The sequence below is a fragment of the Chlorocebus sabaeus genome, chromosome 3 (genome assembly GCF_047675955.1).
Source record: "Chlorocebus sabaeus isolate Y175 chromosome 3, mChlSab1.0.hap1, whole genome shotgun sequence".
In the NCBI taxonomy this organism is placed as follows: Eukaryota; Metazoa; Chordata; class Mammalia; order Primates; family Cercopithecidae; genus Chlorocebus; species Chlorocebus sabaeus.
The window spans coordinates 57,988,912-58,008,918 of record NC_132906.1 but is presented as its reverse complement, the minus strand read 5'-3'; the positions used below and the strand labels follow the sequence as shown (position 1 = coordinate 58,008,918).

The 20,007-nt window shown below is 39.8% G+C and overlaps 2 long non-coding RNA genes across 2 annotated transcripts; both read right to left on the bottom strand.

Annotated features, from left to right (window-relative positions):
- Positions 1 to 4,686: 4,686 nt before the first annotated feature.
- LOC119627542 (uncharacterized) lies at positions 4,687 to 17,908 on the bottom strand. Its single transcript, XR_005243720.2, has 4 exons — positions 17,647 to 17,908; positions 15,122 to 15,199; positions 14,896 to 15,016; positions 4,687 to 5,451 (listed from the first exon to the last, which is right to left on the bottom strand). It is a non-coding gene; the product is annotated as an uncharacterized lncRNA (long non-coding RNA).
- Positions 7,369 to 11,646, bottom strand: LOC140711461 (uncharacterized). Its single transcript, XR_012092675.1, has 4 exons — positions 11,567 to 11,646; positions 9,684 to 9,763; positions 8,711 to 8,789; positions 7,369 to 7,450 (listed from the first exon to the last, which is right to left on the bottom strand). It is a non-coding gene; the product is annotated as an uncharacterized lncRNA (long non-coding RNA).
- Positions 17,909 to 20,007: the final 2,099 nt, after the last annotated feature.

Here is a 20,007-nt window from a genome sequence, read left to right as displayed (position 1 = left end):
GGAGAAGGTGTTTGGAAATCAGGTAATGACCTAGGAAGGTTCTGCTGCAATATCTGAAACCAAAGTTAATCTCCTCCTCTTTATAACAGGCTGGTAAAATGGGATGCTTCTGACTCTGCATCTTTGCAGAGCTTCCATGAATAATAAAGTAAGTGGCAAGTACCTGCACGTCCTGAGGCAGAGTGTTAAGATCGCACAGGAAGGCCAAAGGACAGGTGAAGCGATTTTCAAGCCAATCAGACCAGTATTACTCCACCAGTCACCACCAGACCATATGCAAACAAACAAACAAACAATTTATTAATGGAGGGGAGAAGAGGCTAGAAAAGAGGGCTCTTTTGGAGAGAGTCGTGTGAGGGCTGTGTGCACAACTCTCCCTCCAGAGTAAAAGAGGGGGTTGCTTCCCCCCAACTTCCAGTCATAGAAGGGCTCCCCCTGGAAAGCCTGACACATCCTCTGGTGTGAGGGCTGTAGATGTTTGGATCCAACTCACTTCCACAGTCTGAAGGCTAAGGAACTGATGGACCTGCAAAGGTGAGCAAAGAACATGTAACCGCAGGCAGGGTGCAAGTTTCCCAAAGCTACCAGCAAGAGAAGGCATTATTATCAGAATTTTGCTTGGCAGTTCTATGCAGGAAAGAGAGTCAGAAAACCCTCAAAAGCTCTAATGAAAGAAAGAACCAGAAAATACATCACAGTCTTGCATCCAGAGGGCAAGGACTTCAGTTTATACTCACACCCGCCCAGAAGTCAACAGCCTTCTTCCCTAATCCCCTGTACTGCATGACCCAACACTGGAGGGACAAACCAGCCTCCAGTAAAAGGGAAGTGGGAGAGGAAGGGCCGAGAAGAGAAGCTGGCAACGCCCTCCTCCCTCACCACAGACTTCATGCTGAAAGCAGGACCAACTTGGGTGAGGGGAAGCTTTATCCTGGTTAAAAGTTTAAAGACTTAATGTAGTCTCTCTTGAATGAGACTGCTCTTGTGGCTGAAGAATATAGAGGGACTTGCCAAAGTTTTTCTAGTGACGGGAAGATCTGGCCCCTGACAGTATGTTTGAAGGGGCAGCAGGAGAAAGAGGGAGTGGCTTCCTGCTCAGTCTCTAAATAGGGTGCAGCTCATTCCATAAACCAGCATTGCCAGTTGACTTAGCCTGCTCTCCAAACCTCTTGATTTGATCATGGCTCCTGTCCTCAGACCAGATGTCTTTAGATATAATATTCATTCAATAAATATTTCTTGAATAGCAACTATGTGCCAAGTACTATTCTGTTGCACACTAGAAAAATACCTGCTTTCACGAAACAAATAAATAGCACAATATTACCTACTGCAGGTACTGTGATGGCTTTGTACTATGTCAGTTTGGCTGGGCTGAATTCCATTTCCCAGAATTCCATTTCTTGTGTGTTTCTGGCTAGGCCACAAGGAAGATTCTTGGGGATGTAAAGGAAAGAGGGAGGCAGCAGCCTCTCGTAGCTCACACACGTTGGTCCTGCTCTGACCTCACTGGCATAAAGCAGCAGCCAGGACTACCTTCCCCAATCCTCCTTCAGCTTCTTCAATATCTGGGCCAGGTTGACTCCTTGGCCACGTGTGTGTGTTTAGCTCCTTGAGGAAGGGCCTTTGTTTCTGCATGATATCCTCTTTGCAAAGTCAAAGGCAAAAACAACAACAACAACAACACAGGTTTCAGTCCATCCTCATGAGTTTCAGCACATGCCTGTGGGTTCCAGTTAGCCCCTGATCACTCTACCATATACCCATTATTACATTCATTCTTCTCTCCTGACTGCTGCCCTGTGGACATTAAGCTCCAGCAACAGCTAGAGAGAGAGAGAGAGGGAAAAACAGTACAAATCAACAGATAGACAGAAAGACATACAGACAGACAGACAGATCAAGATTTTCTGCTTAAACCCTGACCATGGAAAAACTGTTCTGGTGGAGGTGATAGGGAAGTTGTTTTAAAGAGTCAGGTAAACCTAAGAAGGTAACATTTGAGTAGAGAGAGACCCAAATGAGGTAGAAAATGAGGCATGAGAGGATCTGGAGGAAAATGATCCTGGCAGAGAGAAGAGTAAGAACAAAGGCCCTGGGTCGGGAATAAGAGTGGGCATGTTGGAGAAACAAAAAATCCTACATGACTGGATCAGAGAGGGAAACATTAAGGCTACTGGGTGGAGAATTGACTGGGGAGCATCAAAAAGAAACAGAAAGTCTTGGCAGAGGCTTAGGCTGTAGACCAGTGGTAGAAGTGTACAGACTCCATACAGTCATGAGCCGCATAACAACATTTCATTCAACAACAGACTGCATAGACAATGGTGGTCCCATAATATTAGTATGAAACTGAAAAATTCCTATCACCTAGTGACATTGTAGCCATCATGACATCATAGCCATGGTAATATCACAGTGCAGCACATTAAGCACGTTTGTGATGATGCTGATGGAAACAAACTTGCTGCACTGCCAGTTGTAGAAAGATCTAGCACATGCAATGATGTAAAGTACATAATACTTGAAAATGACAATAAATGACTGTTACTGATTTATGTATTTACTATGCTATACTTTTGATCATCATAGAGTGTATTCCCTCTACTTATTATTTTTTAAAAAGGTTAACTGTAAAACAGTCTCAGGCAGGTCTTTCAGGAGGCATTCCAGAGGGCATCGTTTTTGTAGGAGATGACGGCTTCATGTGTGTTGTTGCCCCTGAAGACCTTCCAGTAGAATAAGATGTAGAAGTGGAAGACAGTGATAGTGACGATCCTGATTTTGACCCTGTGTAGGCCTAGGCTAGCATGTGTGTTTGTGTCGTCGTTTTTAACAAAAAAGTTTAAAAAGTAAAAAAATAATAAATTTAAAAAGAGAAAAAAGCTTGTAGAATAAGGACATAGGCTGGGTACAGTGACTCATGCCTGTAATCCTATCACTTTGGGAGACCAAGGAGGGCGGATGGCTTGAGCTCAGGAGTTTGAGATCAGCCTGGGCAAGATAGTGAAACCCTGTCTCTACATAAAGCATACAAAAATTAGCCAGGTGTGGTGGTATGCACCTGTAGTCCCAGCTACTCAGGAGGCTGAAGTGGGAAGATCACCTGAGCTCGGGAAGTTGAGGCAATGAGCAGAGATTGTGCTACCGCATTCCAGCCTGGGCAATGGGAGTGAAACCTTGAGGAGGAGGAGGAAGAGGAGGAGGAGGAGGAGGAGGAGGAGATAAAGAAAATATTTTATAAAACTGTACAATGTATTTGTGTTTTAAACTAAATTTTATTACAAAAAAGTCAACAAATTTAAAAATTTAAGTTTATGAGGTAAAAAAAGCTACAGTAAGCTAAGGTTAATTTATTATTAAAGAAAGAAAAACATTTTAAATAAATTGAGTATATCCTAACTGTACAGTGTTTAGAAAGTCTACAGTAATGCAATGTCCCAGGCCTTCACATTCACTCACTACTCATTCACTGACTCACCCAGAGCAACTTCCAGTCCTGCAAGTTCCATTCATGGAAAGGGTCCCATATCATTCTGCATCTTTTATAGGGTATTTTTACTGTACCTTTCTTATGTTTCGATACACAGATACTTACCATTGTGTTATGGTTGCCCACAGTATTCAGTACAGTAACATGCTGCATAGGTTTGTGACCTCGGAGCAACAGGCTGCACCGTACAGCCTAGGGGCATAGATGACTATACCATCTAGGTTTGTGTTAAGTCCTCTCTGGGATGGGCACACAGCAACAGAACTGCCTAACCATGAATTTCTCAGAATTGATCCCCTTCATTAAGCGATGCATGACCGTACATATTTTGAAAGTAGAGGTGACAGGAATTATTGATGGAATGGATATCGTTGTGAGGGAAAAGAGAAAAATCAAGAAAAAACCTACAAGAATCCCTGTCCTCAAGGAAACAGTCTGTGGTTTGATATTTCTAGAGTAAAACTTAAATCACGCCCTACAAAACGAAGGAGCATGGCTCTGTTTCAGAGCATTGGTGAGGACGAGCTCTATACACGCTCCTACTCATACATTCTTGCAAACTCCCTTAATTATTCGAATAACTGTGTCTTCCATCCTCCTCACTCAACCGTGAGCTCCAGAAGGGTGGGGATTATTCTTATTCACCATTTCTTGCCCCACTCCACTTAGTGCAGTGATTTGTGGATAATCGGGTTTAACGAATTTTTTTGTGTTGATTTTGCTTCAAAAAAAAATTGAGGCCGGGTGTGGTGGCTCACGTCTGTAATCCCTCCTTTGGGAGGCCGAGGCGGGTGGATCACGAGGTCAGGAGATGGAGACCATCCTGGCTAATACGGTGAAACCCCGTCTCTACTAATAATACAAAAAATTAGCCGAGTGTGGTGGCGGGCGCCTGTAGTCCCAGCTACTCGGGAGGCTGAGGCAGGAGAATGGTGTGAACCCGGGAGGCGGAGCTTGCAGTGAGCCGAGATCGCGCCACTGCTCTCCAGCTTGGGTGACAGAGTAACACTCCGTCTCAAAAAAAAAAAAAAAAATTGAAACATACAAACTGTTGTAAACTTCCCTAATTCCTTCAAATCACATTACAAAGTGGCTTATGATTTTCTTTTTTAGAATGCTGATATATGCATTTGTTTATATATGCAAATTTTTTATCTTTGGCAAATTTCAAGGACTCGAGGGTACACCATGAATTAAAGATTATAAAGGAGAGCCTTTTATTCTTGCCATTTACTTCACAAAAGAATTAGAATTTATTTTAACACAGTATATTCATATCTTAGACAGATTTTAGGCAACTAAATGCTAAGAGAGACAACTAAAGCCAATTCAATATCTTACACATGTTGGATACTAATTAATACAGTTAATTAAAGCAATTTGAAATTTCCCTTTCCTGATTCCATTAGCATTGGCTTTTTCAACTAATAAAGAACTTTTCTTAAGTATTATGAATTGTTATGAAAATCACAAATTGCAGAGGCATTTATGGAGGAGAAATAATTTATTCATTAATTACTAAAATTCACTGACCATAAATTTGTCACCGAAATAAAACTGTGGCACTTATGCCCAGATGCACTCATAAATAACTAAATAATTAAACTCACAGCCAAAGAACAAAAGCCGCTCAATGGGCACAATGAAATCCAAATTAGTATCTCACAGTACTAAAATAGAAAATGTAATAAAAATTATGCTAATCTGCGTGCGACCCTGTGAAAGCTTTTATGCTAGCAGTTTCCAGAAATTCCACTTTGTTTTCCAAAACTGAGTTGCTGTTCGGTGTCCCTTAACTGTGGCAAAGTATTTGAAACATTCCAAGGCATATGTTTTCCCTATCAACACTGTATGGGTTGTGACAGTGAGGACCGTGATCTTCCAGCTCTCTGAGGACATCCTCCCCTAACTTCTCATTTTACCAGCATGGGCCCAAGCCTCCTCCACTGGATACAAAGCTGGGGGAAAGAAAGATGGAGAGATGAGAACCAGCATTATTGAATACCTTTGATTCACTAATATTAATAACTACACTCAACACCTGGCTTAACTATATGCACTTATTTAACCTCCATGATATATTTTTCTTCATTTTCAAACAACAAAGTTGATATCAAAGGTTTAATCAGATTCCTCGAAGTCACCCAGGACCAGAGGTTTTGTATCTAGCTTTTCTTAATTCCAAAGTCCATATTTTTGTTTGACCGGAAGATAAGACCTCAAGTCCTATACTCATTTTGGGCATCCTGCTCAGAAATCCCTAGAAATCTGTAGCTCTGTGTTGAGTCCACTCCGCATAGACCAGCCTGCTCAGAGGGTAGCAGCTCCCTTTTTTTCATGAATCTGTTTTACTCAGCAACATCATCCTGTCTTTGGAAAGCAAATCCATGAATATATTGAATGTAACCTAGAGACCCCTGACATATCAGAAGCATGTTGATTATGAAGGATCACTCACATTTACTGTGTTCTTTAATGCTGTATGAAAATATGGGGAAACTGGCAAGACAAATTCACTGGAGGAGCCCTTGAATAATGAGTCAGATATCAGAAAAGTGAGTACATGCAAAATAATTAGTTACCATTTCTGGCTTCTTCCTGCCCCTGCTAGTTTTTTTTAAAAATAACCAGGTTTGGGTCCATAGAATTTCAACTTCTTATCTTTGCCCTCCTACTTAACTGAGTCACCTTGGCCAAGACCTTGACCTTGTAGAGCCTCTACCTTATTTGCAAAATTGTGTCAATTAAGTCAACTTCACATAGCTGCTAGACACTGGAACAAGAGTATGTGCACCCAAAAAGAGTTCAAGAGTTAATGTACCCCCATGTATGTTTTTCCTTGACCAGCAGAGCAGTGTTTTTAAATATGAATTTGAACTTAAGAGGGTAATGAATGTCCCAGTCGGGCACAGTCCCCATCACTCCCTATTGACGTATAGCAGGCAGCTCCACACATTGACACTCTCTGCCTGGGCCCCGAGGCATTTAAGCTTGCATCTTATGTGTTTGATTGTCTTCTGTAGCCATATGGCTATTGTAAATATTGTGTATTTCTTTGAGGATAAGAATCATATCTTAATATCTTCAGATCACAAACATATATGCAACAGAATGTCATGCAGATAGTGAGCTCTAAATGGAAGTTTCTAGAAATGAAATAATATGGATGGTGTCTTGATAGAAGTTGTGGCACTCTCTATAGAGAAATCATTCTCACACACCTGATCAAACTGCAAAACACTGACTTCCAGGGCCCAAGACACTAACTAGTCTTCCTTTGGCTTGCCAGAGAACACTCAGATTCTTTCAAAGAAATAATCTTAGTGCCTGACTTGGATAGAAAACCTGCATTTGTATTCTACAGCAATGGTTCAGGTCATGAACGTTTCACAAGGAAATCAAATAAGTAAATCAATAGTACAGAAACTGTTTACCCCAGGGCCCATCTGCTACCCTGTGGTTCATTATAGTACTTACTGTTGCCATGATTAGAGTTCCTCTCTTGTGAGTTAAATAAATGGTATTTTGAATGTATGAAAAGTTATTATATATTCATCTAAGCAACTTCCAAAGAATTTTTACACACCACCGAGTACCGGGTATTGCATGGCACTGAGGAGGTTCAGCCGGAATCTAAAGCATGATTTATAGGTCAGGCTAGCCACAGGAGAGGGTAAACAACAAGCAGAGTTATTTCAGACCCGCTATTCCAAACTTTCTCCTGCAGGCTGGGTGCCTTTATTTCTATCTGCTTGTGAAAGAATAACATATGTGGAAGAAAATTGCATGCTCCAGACCCCTTGTCATTGATTTACACAAACAGAAAAACCCAAAAGTTTACATCGGTTCCACTTCCTTCTTCATAATTGGACAAGTTTTCTCCAGTGGTTTAAATCATTCTTTTCAGCCAAAGCTTTTTGAGTGCTCCTTCCTATTAACTTTATTCCTCTCAGTATCCTATAATAGGATAATAACAAGAGCATTGGAGTCTTAATTTAGCAAATAAAAAGGGAGACAAAATGATTAGCCCCAAATCCTCATTCAGCACTAGCAACTGGCTCCCCTTCTCTGGCTCTCTTCCACATCATACTGTTCAGACATATGTGGCCAGGGATCCAGGTCAGCAAGATGGGCTCCATCGGATGTAAGTGGTGCTCAGTGCAGACCTCAGTAGGAGAGAATACATTTCAGCCTGGAGGCCTTTGATGACACATTTCTGGGAGAGGTTAACAAATCATTCATTATTCTTGTTTTTACTCTATAATGATCCCAAATATGTAGGCCATGAGTCCCCTGGAGATTTGGAGAATTAATACAAGAAGGGATAGAAGAATCCATATTTTCAGAGCATACATACTCAAACAATGTCTATAGATTGCATAAATGTCTTGCACATATAGCTGCTACTGTTTTAAAATTTATATGATTCATATGCACTGCTCTGATTTATGAAATAGCAATTATTTGAAGTGCTATTAAATTCATTATGATTTTCTAATTATGCATTGCCACAATCATTACATGATAAAACTACAGATACGATTATGTAGAGGTTACTGGAAAATAAATGAAGTTTTGTGCCTTCAGAAAGTTGAGACCCACTATTCTAAATGATATGATCAAGTTTATGTTAAAAGTAAAATTGGATACAAGGAATCCAGTTTCTTTTTGGGTAATGAACATTTGAAGCACACTTTTCAACACTTTTAGTCTTTCAGAATTTTATTATTCCATGTATACCTTTTTGTGTCTATTTTTTCTAAAGTTTTGTTTCCCAAGAAATGCTTATTAAATAATTTCTTACTTATGTGTTTCATAGCAAACATATACTTTTTATTAGGAATTTTTATTTTTTAATTAAAATTTCCTTTCCATTCCAATACTTACTTTAAAGACACCTAATTGGGAATTGCAGCTTTTATGTTTTTTTCAATTTATTTCGAGTTTATTTTTAAAGCAATCACAGAATCTCCAACACTGGTTGCTCTGCATTAGAGCCTCTGATGCACACATGGATATCTAGTCATTATATTTATTTTTTATCACTTTCTGTCAGTTAAGAACATTCTGTATTACTTAGTTCAGAAATAGCACTATAACCAGTGACATAGTCCTTTGTCTTACAACTGGCTCCACGCCAGAAAAATATGACCGATTTTTCTGAAGAAAGAAGTATATATCCCAGAGTTTATTGAGGTGATCCCCAAGCAAACTTACAGGCACGATGCTGATTTCAGTATAGACTTCCTACTGGCCCATCTATGGACTCAAAAATCGCTGCCCTACGAGAGAAAACCTGGGGAAAGGGCAATTGTCATTATGCAAATTGTACCGGTCTTTTTCAATATTTGAAAAGTCTATAAGATACTATGTTTAGAAGACAATACATTGCAATTATCTTAACCTAGAAGGAAAGAAAGAAGCTGAAGTAACCTACCATAGCCATGCACTTGGCAATGATACGTAATTGACACTGTTGAGATGGGTTCTGAGTATGATCATTTTTATTATATTATAATCATTATCATTTCACACATGAAATGTAGCATAAAACCAAACACTAAAATACTACATTTTCACTGCGCTTAATTATAGACCTTAAGTCATATTTTAAATATATTATACACACACACACACACACACACACACAGTATCAATCCTGAATGCTTGGTCCACTTATTTGTTTGCTTAACTAATTGACCTCTGTAACCAAGAAAACAGTCCTGGATCTCCACCAAGAAATGAACAGCAAAAGTTTCAAAAACAACAAGTAAAGACCAATTATGAAATGTGTCCTCAAATAAATTGTTCCTCAAAATGATTATCAAAATCACATGGGGAATTTTTGCTTTTTAATGCATCTTCTCATCTCCCATGACTAAAGTTTCAATAGGTCACAGATAGAGCCTAGCATCTGTATTTATTTAACCCATGAGGTAATTCCAATAATTAGAGAGGTTTGGGTATCACTTACTTGACCTTCTGTTTTTGGAATGTCCCATATGCTCTAATCACCCTCTGGTATTTTTCTGAAAACCTACCAGATTTGCCAATGTCAGCGGCCAACCCTAGTCTTCCATGCCACCTAAAGTTTAGCCCACAGCCCACCTCTTCTTTCTTTGCTAGCAATCAGAGAAACAGCACAGCACATGTTTGGACTAGCCAGATCTAATAATTAATTGGCACTTGCTGTCTACATGGGTTGTTTGTAATGATCATTTGTTCTGATTTGTGGCCATTAGGAGTGATAGATTTGCTATTCTGCAGCAACTATGACAGATGCAAAGAAACAAGGGACAGGATAAAGAAAAGTACCAGCCTTTGTGCACTCCCAAGGTCACAAGCAGTTCTCACAATGACCATGTAGCAGTGGATCTGGGAAAACCACAGAAGCCTAGTGATCCTTAGCTGAGCTGGGAACTTACCTTTGTTTGACATCAACATGTTCTCTCATTGAGTCATTTTAATTCAAAGTGATACATGTTTTCTGTTGTTTGTTGTTTGCTTTGGTTTGGTTTAGTTTTAGAGACTGGTGACCAAACTAGTAACTTTTGCTCACAGCTGAGGCACCCAGTTCTTTAATAAATCTAGATAAAATCAGAATTTTCACTAAGACTTTGCACCTTCTTGAGCTACTTTGAATTTTTCCCAGAGTTTCTGTAAGGACTTGACTCTGAAGCATTTCAGGAAATTTAGAATTTACTGCTTCAAGATGTTTGTGGTTACAGGGAGAATCACACTGTGGAATAAGAAGACTTCCACCCAGCCACCCATTCTACTCTCACAACTTTCCCCATTATTACTCCCATACCTTCTCCTAACCCCCAGTACTGCAACCTCACGGCAAAACAGTGCCAAAGTCTGGATATAAGGTGGGATACAGGAGTGATTAAAGCCATGAGCTTTAGCTGGGGTCAGACTCCCTGTATTTAAATCCCACCGTGGTCAGCACTGTGACTTTGAGTAAGACTCTTGGCCATCTCACTTGTTGGCCATCTCATTTGTTAATTTCCTTCCTTTATTTCCTTCCTTTATTGGCTATCTCACTTGTTAATTGTGAAAGATAATAATGGTGTTTTCTCCACTGGGTTTTTGGGAGAATGATATGAGACCATGTATTAAAGCACAAAGCATAGAATTTGGAACATTATAGGTTCCCACAATGTTCCCCAGGGGGCACTTAATATTTGATGACTGACTGAGCTATGAAATGATGCACCTGATCGGCTTCCTGTCTCATTAATTAGGATTAGAAATGGCATCCAGCTCAGTATTTTATTATTAATACTCAACTAAACACTTGGAGAAATCAAATACCAGTGATTTCAAGAAATTTGCATCTAGTTAGGAATACACTATAAGCACATGAAACAAGAGATCTGAGAGGCAAAATACAAGGTGATTAAATTAATAAAATAGAAAATAAAAGTTAAGCAAAGTCATGTTCAGAGTTTGGTAATGATATTCAATGAAAGTATTTTGAAGGATACATTTTCAATTTGATGTTAAAAATACTAAGTAACTGAATGTGGCAAGTATGAGAGAATAGTTCAAATGGTGGCTGCTGTTAAGAAACATACATTGATTGACATGACTGGAAATAGCAGGTCAAAGCAAAACTTTAGCCAAGGTGAGATGGGAAGGGGCAAATGGCAAACAATAGAGGCTGGATGGGAGAGTTTGTGTTGATTCCTATGGGCATTTTGTAGCTGTAAACTTCAGGCAGAGAGAATAGGAGAGGCGCTGGTGGAGAACAGCCTCCAGCAAGAACAAAGGAGTGTTGAATGTGGGCCCCAGAGCTCTGTGGGATGAATGGAGACAATACAAGTTAATCAAATACTATTCCAGAAATAATGTTCTGACAATATTTAACATAATTATAATTTCTATCATTTCATGAAATCAGAATCACTCAAACACAGAGAAAAATGTTTCCATGGCATTATCCTTCATGACTGCAGTGATGGAGTGGACCATATGCACATACCCAGGGGACTGTGAGAGAGAGGAACTATGGGAACCAGCAAAATATAAAAGCAGAGTCTGGCTTAGAAGTGATCAGATCCGCACTACCTCCTAGCTTTGCCAGTTGCTAGCTGGGTAACCTTCGGCAGGCTACATGACCTCCGTGAGCCTCAGGATCCTTCCGGGTAAAACGTGGATCATGCCCGCCTTGCACAGTTGTCCTGGGGATTAAAGGTAACATGTTCCGTAGAGTAAGCTTCCACACAGTAAGCTCTCAACAAATTCTAGACATTATTGTGGCATGCAATGCATGTAATTGAACCCAAATAACATGAAGGGCTAGAGTTGAGAGTACTCAAAGGCCCTATCAGAAACCCCGGGTTTTATTTTACTTTTTTTTTTTTTTTTAATTTTTAACTTTGTATTAAAACTTTTCGTTACTTACCCTTGTGTGAGCTACAGAAGCACCCAGGAGTTGTAGTTGCCTGCCCCCTAGTGGTGAGAAAAGCCCACTTCAGGCATGCGTCGGAACATCTCATTTTATTGACCAGAAACCCAAGAGCTGAAGAGGTAAAGTGACTTCCCCAAGACAACAGTGTTTTAAAAGGCGGTACCGGAATCCAGGTCTTGGCACTCCTCTTCATGTTATTTTCTAACCACAGCAGGGCTTCAGAGATCCGAGGTTAGTTTAGGCTGGACGTTTAATGGATACAAAGTACTATCTCCCTCCCATCACCTCTCTTATGCAATAAGCCTCTTTTTCCTTTGTAATGAAAGAGTTTAAACAGCCAGCCCTCCTGCCACCTGGAGCCAGGCATAAATGAAACGATTGTTGAAAAATAAAGGGAAGCTTGCGGTGCTTTTGATCAGAGAGGGCTGGGCTCCCCTGGAGCAAAAGAAGCCAAGTTGATGCATATTTTTAAAATCCTGATTTAGGGGTCACCAAGCACACACTTTACCAGGAAAGTGGCTGAGGTTGGATGCAAGGGGTAAAGGCTCTCACTCTGGGGTGTAGTGGGCTGGGAATGGTTTGCTGCCAGATGAACTGGTTTGAATCCCAGGTACATCTCTTAAGTGGTCTTTGGTTTTTGACTCATTTTCACAGACTAGATTTTGTCATCTTTAGTTTGAGAACCAATAATTAGTTTCCTTAAAAAAGGAAAAAAAAAAAGAACTATATCTGAGTTCCAAATGGCAAGATTTTCAAAAGGAAAGGTTGTTTTATACATAACAGAGCTTTATATAAATGCAAGATGTTACCATTTTCACATTGCAATATACAGTGGGTATAAAAATCTACAACTTTGGGTTAAAAAAAGTCTGTAACTCATTTCAGTTCTGTTATGAACAAGGCTTTTCACCTCTGCGAGCCTCACTTTAGTCATCTTAAAATATAAATACTCACTTTACAGGTTAATAATGAGAGTTCATGTCACAGGGTCTAGATGTTCAATAAATGTTAGTGGAATCTAAAATGTAAGCAAGCAACCCTCAATTTCCTTCCTTTATTGTCTTCCCTAAAACCATACAAATAAGCAAGGCAGAAACTAGAGATGAAATTCACGTCAGTAAATTTGAAATTTTGGTGAGAGGTTTGGTTGGTAGACAAGATTAAAGCCAACCTCAAACACAGCTCTGCAGATTTATCGGTGAGTAAATTGCCCTTAGTAAATCCAGCCTCATTAACATGACAGGATGGCCTGGCTGTATTTAGACAAATACCTGCCTTTTCTGTTGAAATTTAGGAAAGAGAATTTGCCAAGTTTTAGGGCTTTTCAAACTGTGTTCTATGAAATAATAGGGTGTTGGAGGGTTCTCAGGACCCTGCAAGAGAGGGTTGGTGATACTAGACTGGGCTTCTGCGGGCCCCCTGATTCTCTGGTTCAACCTAAGCATCCACACTTTTTATGATTTTATTTGGGGAAAAAATTTCTGCTCTAAGACAATTTTTTAAAATATGATTGTGGCCCTTATGAGGCCTGGTGACACATCCCATCTTGATTAGTTGGGCCTTTTTTTTTTTTTCTTTTTTTTTTTGAGACGGAGTCTTGCTCAGTCTCCCAGGCTGGAGTGCGGTGGCGCGATTTCGGCTCACTGCAAGCTCCGCCTCCCGGGTTCTCGCCATTCTCCTGCCTCAGCCTCCCAAGTAGCTGGGACTACAGGCGCCCGCCACTACGCCCGGCTAGTTTTTCGTATTTTTAGTAGAGACGGGGTTTCACCGTGTTAGCGAGGATGGTCTCGATCTGCTGACCTCGTGATCCGCCCGTCTCGGCCTCCCAAAGTGCTGGGATTACAGGCGTGAGCCACCGCGCCCGGCTAGTTGGGCCTTTTTACATGTTCCAGAAGTGGCACCATGAATTCCAGCTAATTCTCTTACCAGCACAGACTGAGGATCACAGAAGGGAAAGGCTGAGAAGAAACACGGAGAGATCATTCAAGTAGCTGGCTGGGGGGTACGGGAGGCTGGGGGAGGGATAATGGGGAAAGGAAATAATGTTGCTCAAAGAGTACAAAGTTTCAGTTGGACAGGAGGGATAAGCTTCAGTGATCTATTGCACAGCATGGCGACTATAGTAAATAATAATGTACTGTATATTTCAAAATTGCTAAAAGACTAGATTTTAAATGTTTTCCCTGCATACACAAAAAAATAAATATGTGAGGCCATGGATTTTTAATTAGCTTGATCTCATCATTCTACAAGGTAAACATACATCAAAACATCACATGGTATCCCATAAATACCTATAATTACTACTTGTCAATTAAAAAAATAAAGTAGCTGGCAAGGACTGAACACTGACTTTGTACCAAGTCACTGTCCTACATCCAAAATTAATTTAGGGAATGCTCATAACAACTGCAGGATCTGTGTAGTACTATTATGATCCCCATTTTACAGATAAAACTGAGACACAGAGAGATTCCTCACCTAAGGAGTGAGCAGTGGAGTCCGGTACAGGAAATTCGGTGCCAGAACCTGCACTCTTAGCCTCTCTCCTAGATTATTTCTCATCCCACAAATAAATCATGCAAATAACCATGACTAGGAAGAAAATTTGTCAGCTCCAGTGTTGTCAGAAGTGTCACCTTTCTAGACAAGGGGTCATAGTCTATATAGGATGCAACTTCTCTACATTTTCTACTGAAGAAACCCTAACTGAAGAAGAGATGATGTCCCTAAACTAGGCCAGTGCAAGGGACAAATTCTCCTGGAAGTTTGTTTTAGCTTAAAAAAAAAAAAAAAAAAAAAAAAAAAAAAAAAAAAACAGTCATATGCTGCCAGGCACAGTGGCTCACACCTGTAATCCCAGCACTTTGGGAGGCCAAGGTGGGAGGATTGCTTGAGCCCGTAGTTCAAGAACAGCCTGCGCAATATAGTAAGAGCCTCATCTGTACTACAAGAAAAAACAATTGCCAAGTTTCGTCATGCATACCTGTGGTCTCAGCTACTTGGGAGACTGAGGAGGGAGGATGGCTTGAACCCTCTGGGAGGCTGAGGATGCAGTGAGCTGAGAATGTTCCACTGCACTCCAGGCTAGGTGACAGAGCATGACCCTATCTCAAAAAAAAAAGAAAAATAGTCACATGCAATCTGCATACTTTACAAATGATAATTATATTTTTAAAAATATTTCAATGTTAAAATGACTAATAACTTACCAGTGAAATTACCTAACCCTGCTCCCCCTTTGTCTACCACTGCACTTTCAGTGAGATCATCACTCTCAAAGCTGCGGTCTTTTTATCCCATGGTTTCCTGACATACATGTTGGTGAAGCACAGATGTAAAAGACGGGAAATCTGTTAGCTATGGTCTGTTCAGTATGTTTTGAACACTGAGTTATATTAAGTTAATCTCCCAAACAAATCCTATGCTCCAGACCTCCTTTCCCTCAATGACTTAACAGTAGGGCAGGAGTATCTTCCTGTTCCCCCAGAGGTGGATTGCCATGGAGCTCATGAAGCTTAAGGTGTAGGCCCCTTACTTGGACAGTAATGCATTCACAAAGTCGTAAGAGTTTGTAAAGTTTGCAAAAGAAAAATATCTTAACCACAATCAGTTGACATCCCTGTCTCTTTTCATTTCTACTTTGCCTCTATCAGATCTTCCTTCTTGTCAGAAGGCAGTGCAGTGGCCGTGGGCATTTGTAGGACCTAGAGAAGGGAAGTTGATTTAAAGATGTGTCATTTGTGTGAGTGAGATACAGTCGTGTGGCTTGCAGTCGCTTCTATGTATTGGTTTACATAGGAACGGAAATGGTTTCAAGGAAATGCCTGTCCTCCTCTGTGCTGACCCTCCCTGCAATATTGTGACATGAAGATGTAAGGCATAAGTCAAATGAGTTATGAACATGGCAGCCAGCTTTAGGAGCGTGCAGCAGTAGAAAAAAACAAGATTTGAAATGAACAAAATCAGAAGCTAATCCATGAAAATTCTTCCAAATATTACAGCTCACATGCAAAGAAAATTTCTAAGATGGTTTTCCCAATTTTGAGAATCGTAGAAATTTACGTGGCATAACCAAAAAGAAGCGTAAAGCTGAAAGAAATGCGTAAACTGTCAATATTTGGCTCAACTATGCTAAGAGAAAGACTAAATTATCTATTATCCGTCAGAAACCTGTGAAGCAGCAGAGTGTGTAGCCAAAACTGTAGGAAAAGTGACACAGATGTGTCAGGCAGTTAATGAATAAAAATGCCTTACTGGACCATGCATACACAGTTTATCAGCTTTTTAAATTTTGTGATTTCATGGGATTTTCTTATTCTAAATATTCACATTTACACGTAAGTTTGTATTCTCTCTTAAAGAGGGTGACAGACTTTAATTAAGTTTCAGATTCCATCAATCTGTATCTGCCCCTGCCTGCCCCCAAGTCTTACCCACTAATGTCCTCAGAGCACCTATGTGCTCTTCCTTCTGGCTGGAATATTCTTCCCCTGGAAAGGTGCACGTCTCACTGCTTCACTTCATTCAGGTTTCTGCTAAGACATCAGCATACTCAATTTCCCAAGCAAATTCCTATCTAAAATAGAATCCCCTAGGACCCTCGTACACTGTTGGAGGGAATGTGAATTAGCACAGCCACTGTGGAGAACAGTATGCAGGTTACTTAAAAAAAACTAAAAAATAGAACTACCATATGATCCAGCAATCTCACTGCTGGATCCAAAAGAATATATATGTCCAAAAGAATATATATATCCAAAAGAATATATATATCACTGTATATATCCAAAAGAAAGGAAATCAGTGTATCCAAGAGAGAGATGCACTCCCATGCTTATTGCAGCACTATTTGCAATAGTCAAGACAGGGAATCAGCCTGTTTATTAATGGATGAATGGATAAAGACAATGTGGCACATATACACAGTGGAATATTTTCACCCACACAAGAGAATGAAATGTTGTCATTTGCAACAATTTGGATGGAACTAGATGACAATATGTTAAGTGAAATAAGCCAGACAGAGAAAGACAAATTTTACATATTCTCACTCATATGTGGGAGCTAAAAATTAAAACAATTGAACTCATGGAGATAGAGAGGATAATAATGGTTACCCGAGACTGGGAAGGGCTGTGGGGAGGATAAAATGGGGATGGTTAATGGGTACAAAATACAGTTAGATAGAAATACACAATAGGGTGACTATAGTTAACAATAGCTTGTTGCCCATTTAAAAATACCTAAGAGAGTGGAATTGGAATTTTCCCAAAACAAAGAAATAATAAATGCTTAAGGTGATACCCCAATTGCCCTGATTTGACATTACACATTGTATGCTTGTATCAAAACATCCCATGTACCATAAATATGTACAACTATTACGTATCCATACTAATTAAAAATAAAACAAAATAAATAGAATCCCCTGTATTCCTCACCACTCTCTATCTTTTTATATCACTTTACTTCACAGTGTTTACCACCTGATGTGTCCCCCCACTACAATATAATATAAACTCCGTAAGAGGGGCGACGTTATCTGTTTTGTTCACTGCTTCATCTGTGTTGTTGAGATCAGTAACTGGCACACAGTGGGCACTCAAATATTTACGGGTTGAATGAATAAACAAAAATATGTGTGTGTGTGTATATATGTACATGTGTGCATGCAGATTTATGGAGGCATGATAAATTGATAGATCGATATATATATATATAGAGAGAGAGAGACCCAAATCGATGGAATGGAAGGGTTGATCTGGGCTCTACAGTCAGGAAAATCCGATTCAGAGAAGGAGCAGTAGTTCTCGTCTGCCTGAGTCCCTATGCCTTTGTACAGCCAGGTCATCCCATCTTTCATTTTAACCCATGGTAATTGCAGCAATCTACTCCTATTTTTCTCAGAGGAACTCCGGGTAATCATCTAAAAAGAATAAACATTTTAGTGTAAAAACTGGCAGATTTTAAAGTCAGGACCCCAGTGACCTGGCAAATATTTTCCTCTCCCACAGTGTCACAAAGAAATGACTTCAGCAAAATCCCACCCGCCAAAGGTGTTGGCTTATTTTCTGGGGGACCATTGAGATTCCTAAAACGTGACAGCCTCTGTCAAAGCTGCCAGCTCGCTCCAGGAAAATCAAGGACTCTCCAGGCCTCTGCATAGTGAGCTAAAGCGTTCCTAAGTCAGCTTTTGTGCAGAAAAACAGCCTTGTCCAAGCCCCTGATAGAGAAATTAGGACGTAGTTTCTTCGCATCGCAACGGACCACATTTGCTCCTACGAGGCAATGATCGTTGAAATGTCCTGTTAATCCCTCAGCCAGTGTCCTGTAGGACTCGGCACTGGGGTGTCCCCAGACTACTAATATGGACTGATCAGTGGTTCAAAAGCTGACTAAAAAGTTATAAAACTGGAAAGGGAAATGGGGGAATGGGAAAACCTGCAGTGTTTTTCCCCCGTCTGTGCTAACACTGCCACCTAGTGTTATGAATACGAAGAACCTGCAAAATCAAAATTTTCACAAAGAAATTCAGATTTAGGAACACAGTATCATTCAGTGCCATTTATTGTTGATTTTTCTAAAATGGTGTCAATCTTGTTTCATCTGGAAAGCAGAAATAAAGTTTTGTAGAAAACAGCATAGGAATTACTTCTTGCAAAAAGCTAAGAGTTAACATCTATTGTTTCTATTCGCCAGCCACCTTTCCAAGAGCTTCAAGTGAATTTACTCAGTTCCTGGTCACAAGAAGCTCATGAGAGGTGCTACTAGTGATTCCTGTTTCACTTTTGTTTCACACGTGAAAAAATTGAGGCACAGGGAGGAAAAGTAAGGCCATCAAGGTTACATGTGCAGGAAGCCACTAAGCCTCAGATAGTGTCACTCTTTAACTGCTGTCTTCACCTTTTATACCATCCTGTCCTTCGTTCTAAGTGCTAATTGTCAGAAAGACAATGCAAAATAATTAGAAAACTTGAATTGAACCCTCAAGGACTTGGAAGACAAACAGCTTTTTGTGAAAAATAAATAAATAAAAACAAAATTAAGGGGAGACAGTGTTTTATTTGATCACCAACAGCTTTTCAAATGGAGATTCTTGTGTAAGGGTTTAAGATTCTACTACAGGTATAACGAAACAAGCAAAAGAGTGCATCCTACGGCTAACGCTCCAATTCTCCAAAGATGCAAATGTGTTTTAATGCAATCCCCCTCACATGGAGTCATAAAGATACATTACAAGGATGTAAGATGGGGAGACTAGACAGGGAATTAAAAGGCACCTTCATCAGTTTACTTCACTATTTTGGCTTTCCATTGCCAGGACTTTAAACCTTTTCATCTCATCTTTTTAAATAAGACATTTCGGTTTAAAACAAATACAGATGCATACAAGCCCCCAATATGCATATTTATATATAAATCTTATACAAGCACTACATTTTGTGTGTATCATTAAACTACACTAAAAAGGTAAAAAAGAGATAAAGATAAAAGCAGTATTTTCAGTATTTATAAGCTTTATAAAAAAACAAACGTGCCTCCTTCAAAATTGATTTTTTTTTTTTTTTTGCAAACATAGTATGATTAATAGTCTCTATTTTTACAAAATATCTTGGATGATCAAGAATGGAGACTTGGTTGTGAGCTAGTGTGTGGGCATCCTTGGTCTGCATGGCTATCACAAAGGGATGTAGATACAAAAATTAGGTGAAAAGAGTTGGTCTGTGGCTGGTTTACTAAATCCTGGCGCTCATTACTCAATGGCGTCTACCAGTTAAGCAGAGGCTTTGTTAAAAATGAGCTAGTAAATTTCCATTCCACGATAGTCACTGACTCTTCCTTTTGTGTATATTCTCATAAATTTGTTCAAACCCTGATAAAATATATCATTTGGAAATAGTTTTAAACATATTAATTTCTGATGAGAATTTTTATGCATTAAATAGTTTGTTTGCAAAAAATGTATAACAACGGGAACTTTTTTTGTTTGTTTGTTTTTGAGATGGAATCTGGCTCTGTCACCAGGCTGGAGTGCAGTGGCGTGATCTCGGCTCACTGCAACCTCTGCCTCCCAGGCCCAAACGATTCTCCTGCC